The 7517-nt window shown below is 44.1% G+C and overlaps 1 long non-coding RNA gene across 1 annotated transcript; it reads left to right on the top strand.

Annotated features, from left to right (window-relative positions):
- Positions 1–906: 906 nt before the first annotated feature.
- Positions 907–7507, top strand: LOC116377708 (uncharacterized). The gene is made up of 3 exons (XR_004212230.1): positions 907–921; positions 5896–5898; positions 7214–7507. It is a non-coding gene; the product is annotated as an uncharacterized LOC116377708 (long non-coding RNA).
- Positions 7508–7517: the final 10 nt, after the last annotated feature.

Below are 7517 nucleotides of genomic sequence, written 5' to 3'. Positions count from 1 at the left end.
AGGAAATGTGCAATCATTTGCTTTAAGTTGGACTGAAATTTAAATCCTTCACTGCAGTAGCATACAACTAGGATGGTGCTGCAGCTGCCGTGCACATTTTACAAAAGAGAATGAACCGACTTTTGGAAATAATGGTGGACTCAACTTCAAGCCTCTGGTTGCTGACTTCCCCTGACAACGGTTGGCATTTGAGGACTGGCATTTGCCTGTTATTATTAAAATGAATTGTCAACTCGAACTCAGTGGAGTGGGCAGACTCAAAGGTCTGGACCCGGGAAAGGCTGGCGTTGCTGTTAGACGAGCGGTCCTGATATCCTTTAGCCTATTCAGAATCAGAATCAGCTTTATTGGCCATGTATGCTTACGCATACATGGAATTTGTCTCCGGTTTCCACTCCGCTCTCAATGTACAAACACAACTTTACAATAAACAAGAAAATATATGTATAAAGAATAAAAAATTGCCAACATTGATACAAGAAATGTTTGACCCTAATTCAAAAAGCCCAATCAGCGTTGGTTATGTAGCCTAACGTCGTCAATTTAAGCCGACAGCTTCTTTACAACATTCAACATTTGGGAAAAATACTACATTACATTACAGGGTTGCTGCTGGGCCTAAGCTGACTCCCCGCTTAACCTAAGCATTGGGAAATGATGCCTTTTTAAGACGTTTTTTAAAAAACTAAAATATGTTATGCAAGTAGCAACCTCCTATAAGGAAGTGCGTAGGTTGTGTGCTAAACATTAGCAAGTGTGAGTGTGCACGAGAGACAGCTTGTGTGTGGCGGTGAGTAAGAAGTCAGCAGGAATGTTACAGCTGTGGACGTAGCGGTGTGAGTACAATTTATTGATGGATGAATAAGTCCTGCAACTCAAAATGGCAAGTTCCCGTGACTTGCTGGCCACCTGCTGATTTAAGTGAAGGAGTTCAGCCCCGAAGCTAACGACATCTTTAGCTCAGGCTCACTTCAGGTGAGGTCGGCCTTTAAGGTGGAAAAGCTGTTCTCATTTTAGTGGAAGCTTAAGTTTGTAATCCCTTTTGGAAAATGGAAGCAAGCCAGCTAGGCTGACAAGCTACCACTCAGAAAGCTAACAGCTTGCTAACAGTAGCAATGACTCCCACAAGACGTACATTATTTTTATGCCACTTTTCCTTTTACATGGTTGAGCGATCAATTGATAGTCAAAACTAATGTCTAAAACTCAGAATCTACAGTCACGATATTCATAATGATGCGATGGATCGCCTGCTCTTTTAGCGAATAACCTTTTCGTCACGCTCACCTTTCGAGACGGACGGAGAGAGACGGGATGTCTGAGTGGAGGTGAGATCACGATGGAGGGAATAACAGGCGGCCTGAAAATGAGAGGAAGAACTGAGCTGAGCTGCCGAGTGATGGACGGCCGAGGATTTGTGGAGACAAGAGGTCAAAGTGATTTGCTGAGAGACGGAGAGAGAAAACAAGCTTCTCTTTCATTCGTGTGTCTTTTTTTTTTTTGCTTGCAATGAGGTGATCCACGTATGCCCATCCAACGCCGTGGGAAGCAGCACAGGAGATTTAAGGGCGGGCGGGGGGGTGGAGCTCAGAGAAGAGACAAGGGGAGCTTTGGCTCCTCTCTGGGGCTCCATGGTGGCTGATGTTCCTCTTTTCTCTCCAGGCATTTGTCGCTGTGAGCTTCTATGAGCCACGTCTCGCTGAGCGATAAAGTGAGGTTTTGTTTCTTATTGGCATTTCAAACCACAAATTTTATTTGCCCCCAAAGACTCAATCAACGTACTACTCATACAAAAAAACAATACCATTTGCTTTAAATCTTTTGGCAGTCACACACAGCATCACCCTGAAACATGATCAGCTCTAAGTCTTTTGAGATATAATTAATCCTTATTGATCTCCAAATGAGGTCCTTGCAGCAGTAATTCAATAAGAAACGGAAGCACATGCAACAATAACAGCAATGATGTACTGTAGGATATAAAGAAATTACGGCGTAAACACGTCATCCTGCAGACACTAAGTGTTGTGCATGTAAACAGAGTATACCATACGAGCAGTGGAAAGCTGTACTTCCTGTTAAATCTCTCCATTTGCATGTGTGCACCATTCTTACACCAACAGTGCTGAATTGTAAAACGGTCAGATTGAGCTTCCTCAACAGACCGTCTTGCAGGCGGACCCTCTGGCAGTGCTGCACATCACGGTGCTGTGCAGATAATACTGACGTAGCAGTACCCCAGGTGTGACAGCAAGTGAAGCGCTGCTGAATTACACCATTTATTTCAGGACGGAGAACGGATTCGGTCCCGAGAGGCCTCAGCACCTGGCTCTCTGTGCGTGTCTGTGTGTCAGCGGGGCGATGCATTGGTGCGACAGAGAGAACACTACATCGCTCCCCATTGAATTTGATGGTGTTTTATGGTGCAGACAGACAAAGTTAGCCACTTGTTGGTGAACATAGTGGAGCATTTAGCAGCTAAAGATCCAGATATTTCTCTCGGGAGGCGGTGGAGACCAAAGAAATGTTCGGTGACAGGTGAGGAAAAAAAACGTTCAGACGCTGTCTACACGACAAACACTGTAGCCCACTGACCCCCAAACAGCTGAAATGAAGCGACATCATAGACTTTGAGGGAGTCCACCACACTCTTGTTATACGGCCTTGAACATGTCGACATCAAAGCCTCCACATACTGAAGCAGCTGCGCCCGGATGCCACGGGTTTGACCTTTTAGCGTTTCAGCCTTCGGCCTACATTCTCAATATAGGTGACCTTAATGCTCGCTGCCCTAGTTCAGCACACTGTTGATGTGTCTGTGTGTGTGTGTGTGTGTGTGTGTATATGTGAGTGTCTGGGTGCCCCTATTTGTTCAGAGCACAAACACCGGTGGCAGCTAAAGCGAGAGAGAGGAAATGAAAGAGTCGGCGCTGCAGAACTTGTTTGCCCATTTTTTTCCCCTTTTCACTCGCTGTCGGGTGGAGAAAGAGAAAGAGGTGGAGACAGAGAGAGGATGGCAGTGAATGAGACAAAGACCCGCAGTGAGAGCGGAGAGAGAAGGAAAAGTCAGCGGCGTGAGACAAAAGATGAACGGAGGGAGACGAGGACAAGTGCAGAGCTGTGAGATTAAGATAAAGAGGAAGCGGGCAGATGGAGAGAACGTTTTCCTATCTGACAGCAGCCTGTTACATCAGCTCTGTGAACAACGATCTAGTGCTCGATTAAAGTCAAACACAGGCGCTGTTTGAAGTTGAAGCCCTTTTATTTCTGGCTGGTCTGAGAGCTGTTTTTTCTTTTTCACTGTACAATATAAAATGTGACCAATGTCTCTCACTGATGGCAGGAATGCAAGCTAAAGATGCCCGACTGGTCCATATTGAAATGCATCGCTGTTGGCAGACTTCGTCCGTCCCATAACAGCTATTTCAGATTTTGAGTAGTGTGGTAGATTCTAGTGCGTTACAAACCGAAAGCAGCGTGGATGGATCAGGATGAAATAGTGCTGACTGAGAGCAAATCTCTGCAGCTGTAAGGAAATCAAATATTCTATTTTGGTAGGATGTCATCGAATGTTTTCTGGAGGAAGGGTCATCACATCTTTCTTTTGGTCAATTTGTGCTTTTTTTTTATCCTTTTTTTCATGATGAGGATAATTTCCCAAGAAGCGCCTATGATAAATTGAAAGTGGTGCTTTTGTGTTATTTTTTACAGTTTCACAGATCGACGATCTCAACACGACGATCGACAAAATCATACAGTCGACTACGACTTCATTTGGTTGGGGACAGCCCTAGCTTTACTAAAAGTCGTGGTCTGTTATGATCTATAAAGCATCAATAAAGGATTTACTTGAGTTTATTACAGTTTATAAACTCTTAGTGTGAGGCGCAGTGTACAGTAAACACTTACGTTGCTCCAAAATCAGCTTCAGAGCGGCTGTTGGCAGCCTGAACCCAGAGTCGCCGTGTGGTGACATCGCTTTGCATCGAAGGATGCAGAGACGGAGTCAGCGTGAGGCTGAGGATGACGGGAGGGTCTGACGGGAAACAGATTATGGCATCTTAGAACGAGACGGCGACTGCAATGCCATTTCTCTGCATGATTATGAACGCGCTTAAAACAAGCATGGATTAATTACGCTGGAGCAGTTGTGCGATGGAACTTGATATCTGAGACGTGGAGAACCTGTTCAGTGCTTCAGATGAGCCCAACAACTGTTTTCTGACAGCTGAAATGTAGAGAAGAGGCATTTAGTTTTTTCTCCTTTTCTCAGCCAGCAACACATTCTCTTCTTTGCTTCTTGCGCTGCATGCAAATCTGCCCTTTTCTCTCCATCTCCCTGTTTTTTCCTCTTTCCATGGTGACAGACGGTGCCTCCTGTGCAGTTTAGCGGTTGTTACACGCTCTAGAGCACAATGACTCAGAGAGGGGCGGAGGCAGAGACGAAGAAAGATGGACGATGGAGGGAGTCAGGCCGACTTAAAGCTTCAGGAAACTGTATGCGCGGAGGAGAGGGCGTGTGTGAAGGGAGAGAGAGGGAGGATTAATTATAATAAGCGAGTTACACGAGGCCCGCGTCATTGTGTTTATGTCTATAAAACTAAATTAATGATTATGTGTTCCTGCAACACACTGTTAAAGTCTAGAGTTGATTTAGCAAATGAGAGCACGAGCAATAAATGTCATTTCCCATTTCATGCAGTAATTCAGGCTCATTTGCCATGAAGAGGTCAGCACATGACCTATGAGGGTTGAATTGCGGTCATGTGATAACATACCATGCATATTTTATGCTAATGCAGGATTAAATAGTTAATTGATTTATTAGCTATCAACAACTATAATTTGCAACGATTGTGATAATTAATGGTTTCGAGCTACTCTAAATTATTATTATTAATGGTTAATAAATGACCATGTTTCGTGTGAAAGATGATTATCCCCGACTATGAAGTTCTGCTTAATATTTTAGCATCTTTAAGCAACTTTTCTATTTTGGTTCACTCTCACCACCAGCCTCTCATCAGTGTCGTTTGTCGAAAAGACAATTAACAATTTTATATTATTATAGTGTGTTTTTAAAGCCGAGAGTCCCTTCTTAAAATAATTTAGTTTTGTGTATTCCTGATGGATCACATGCTATATACAGAGATCCTGTTGCAGCGTAACTATCCAAATGGTGCCAAACCAGAGTCCTATAAATATACACAGAGGCGCACATAAACAAACTTACTCCGCTGTCATGTCAGGTCATGTAAAAATAAAGGATGGGCTGTGGGACAATGTACAACATCAGAGAGATACTGAAGACACTGACGTCCTACAGGTTCCTGAGCTTGACTTCCGGATAAGTATCACATCGTTAGGAAATACACTGTTTATTTAGTGTATAATAAGCAATATTAGAGGGCTGAGGAAGTGATCAAAAGGAATCACATACTGTTAGTCATGACGTTTCCAGAGCCACGTTCATATTCAAGTTGATGCTGGAGCTATTTTCTCTAAAAGCTGAACCCTGAAGATGAAAAAAGAGAGTGACAGGGAGAGACTAATACAATATGTGCAAGACTAATTAATAGATGTAAGTCGAGGGAGGGCAGGAGAAATGGATGGCACACAATGAGTGTGTGTGTTGGTGGGGGTTGTTTTGGTGACTAATCATTTCAGTTTGAGGCCCAGAGAGACACATGCCCCACGGGGCAGCAGTTCAGTTTTTGCACACAGGCACACACACACACACACACACACACACACACACACACACACACACACCAACTCGCCTGACGTGATTTCAAAGCTGCAGATAGAATACGGTCATCTGTTTATGCAAGCATGAATAGTGTGTGCACTGACTCACACACTCTCACACACACACACACACACAAGTGATGTCAGAAGGTCCCATATTTTAGCTTTAAAAGTCAGAATGCTGTCAAACGGACACAGTAACAATTTGTGTTCACTCACTTACTGTAATATTCCCTTTAAGCTTTAAGGAATTCTGAATCTGCACAACAACATGAGTGTTTATCTATCTTACAGTCAGCTAAGATTTTACTTAACATTTTGCATAACATTTTATCCATTACCGACTTATCGTACGATATAAAGAAATGACACGGATAGTTTTTACGTTAAATATTTATATATGAAATATGTAAATGAGTTCAATCGTTTTTGCTGATGTCGGTATTTCCCGTTGTGTTTACACGTGTGTTTGTTTGTTTACACAAGAGTGTCACCAACATTTGAGCCAACGTGATTCCAGAACAAACAGCAGGGCTTCCCCCTCCACTGTTGAGTCTTGGACATTGTGCAGACATGGCACATTTTTTACAAGCGGAGCTCCAGAGTCCATTTTATTCAGATGTTGATATATTGTCACATTCAAAAGAGCACTTACATTATTATGCTATTTTATAAACATATCAGTGAAATAAAATGCTCGTAAAATGACAATAATATTGTGCAGTCGCAATCATTCGGTTTGAATTCCAAGACCAGCGGAGAGATCAATGTGGGAAAGCCAATGAAGCTAACCTCCCTCTCCCAAAACGACCACATCGTGTGACGCCCTCGGGGTGCAGCGTTTAACTACTGGCTGCTCCGGCTGACTCACAGTAACACAAAGTAACACTCGCTGTGGCTGTAAAGGTGTGAAAACAAAAGGACACGCTCGACTAACCGTGCTCAGATAACAGTAATGCAACACAAAGTGGGCCCCCCTCCCGCCTTCGCTCCATCGTTATCAGCCACTTGTTTGTCACAGTCATTCCTCCCCTCGGGTGGTTCTCATGTCTCACTCACCTTCATCTCTCCGTGCTTTTGTTCCTCAACGTTATGTCCCATCCCCAAAATCTGTCCATCCACTGATCCTCCCCTCCTCTCCTCTTCTTTCTTTTCTGCCCCACAATCCTTTTCTGCTCATCTCTGCCGGCACTAATTGCGAATTAACTTTCATGAGGTCCCACAGCTCAAACAGAGTCCCGGAGGAAAACACGGCTGCATGCAGTATTCAATCACTTGTGTGTAGGTGCATACATGCACCAGATTTGGCCTCTGTGTTAAGTGTGTGTGTTAGTGTGTGTGTGTGTGTGTGTGTGTGTGTGTGTCTGGCACACCTATAACGTGCTTTCATTGTCACTGTGCAGAGAACAGAACAGCTGGAGAAGAGACGGGTTGTAAATGCTCTGGTCTCTTCCTACCTGTACAGGAGGCGACGCCATGACGACAGAAATGCAGGAGATCGCCATCACGGAGGAGAAGCCATTACTCACGGGTCAGGCTGAAGCCAAGGTCAGAGACGATGCCACACACACACACACACACACACACATGGATAAACATGCATGGCAGAATTACTTGCACGGTCGTCAGTATGTAACGTACATAATCTGAACCCGTGGATAAATGGCAGAGTGTGTCTCCATGTGTCTGTGTCCCAGAAGACCAGAAAAACAAGGGTTGACTTGTGTGTGTGTGTGTGTGTGTGTGTGTGTGTGTGTGTGTGTGTGTGT

Source organism: Anarrhichthys ocellatus, unplaced genomic scaffold (genome assembly GCF_004355925.1).
Source record: "Anarrhichthys ocellatus isolate YVR2014 unplaced genomic scaffold, GSC_Weel_1.0 scaffold1588, whole genome shotgun sequence".
NCBI classification, from domain to species: Eukaryota; Metazoa; Chordata; class Actinopteri; order Perciformes; family Anarhichadidae; genus Anarrhichthys; species Anarrhichthys ocellatus.
This window is presented reverse-complemented; position numbering and strand designations above follow the sequence as displayed.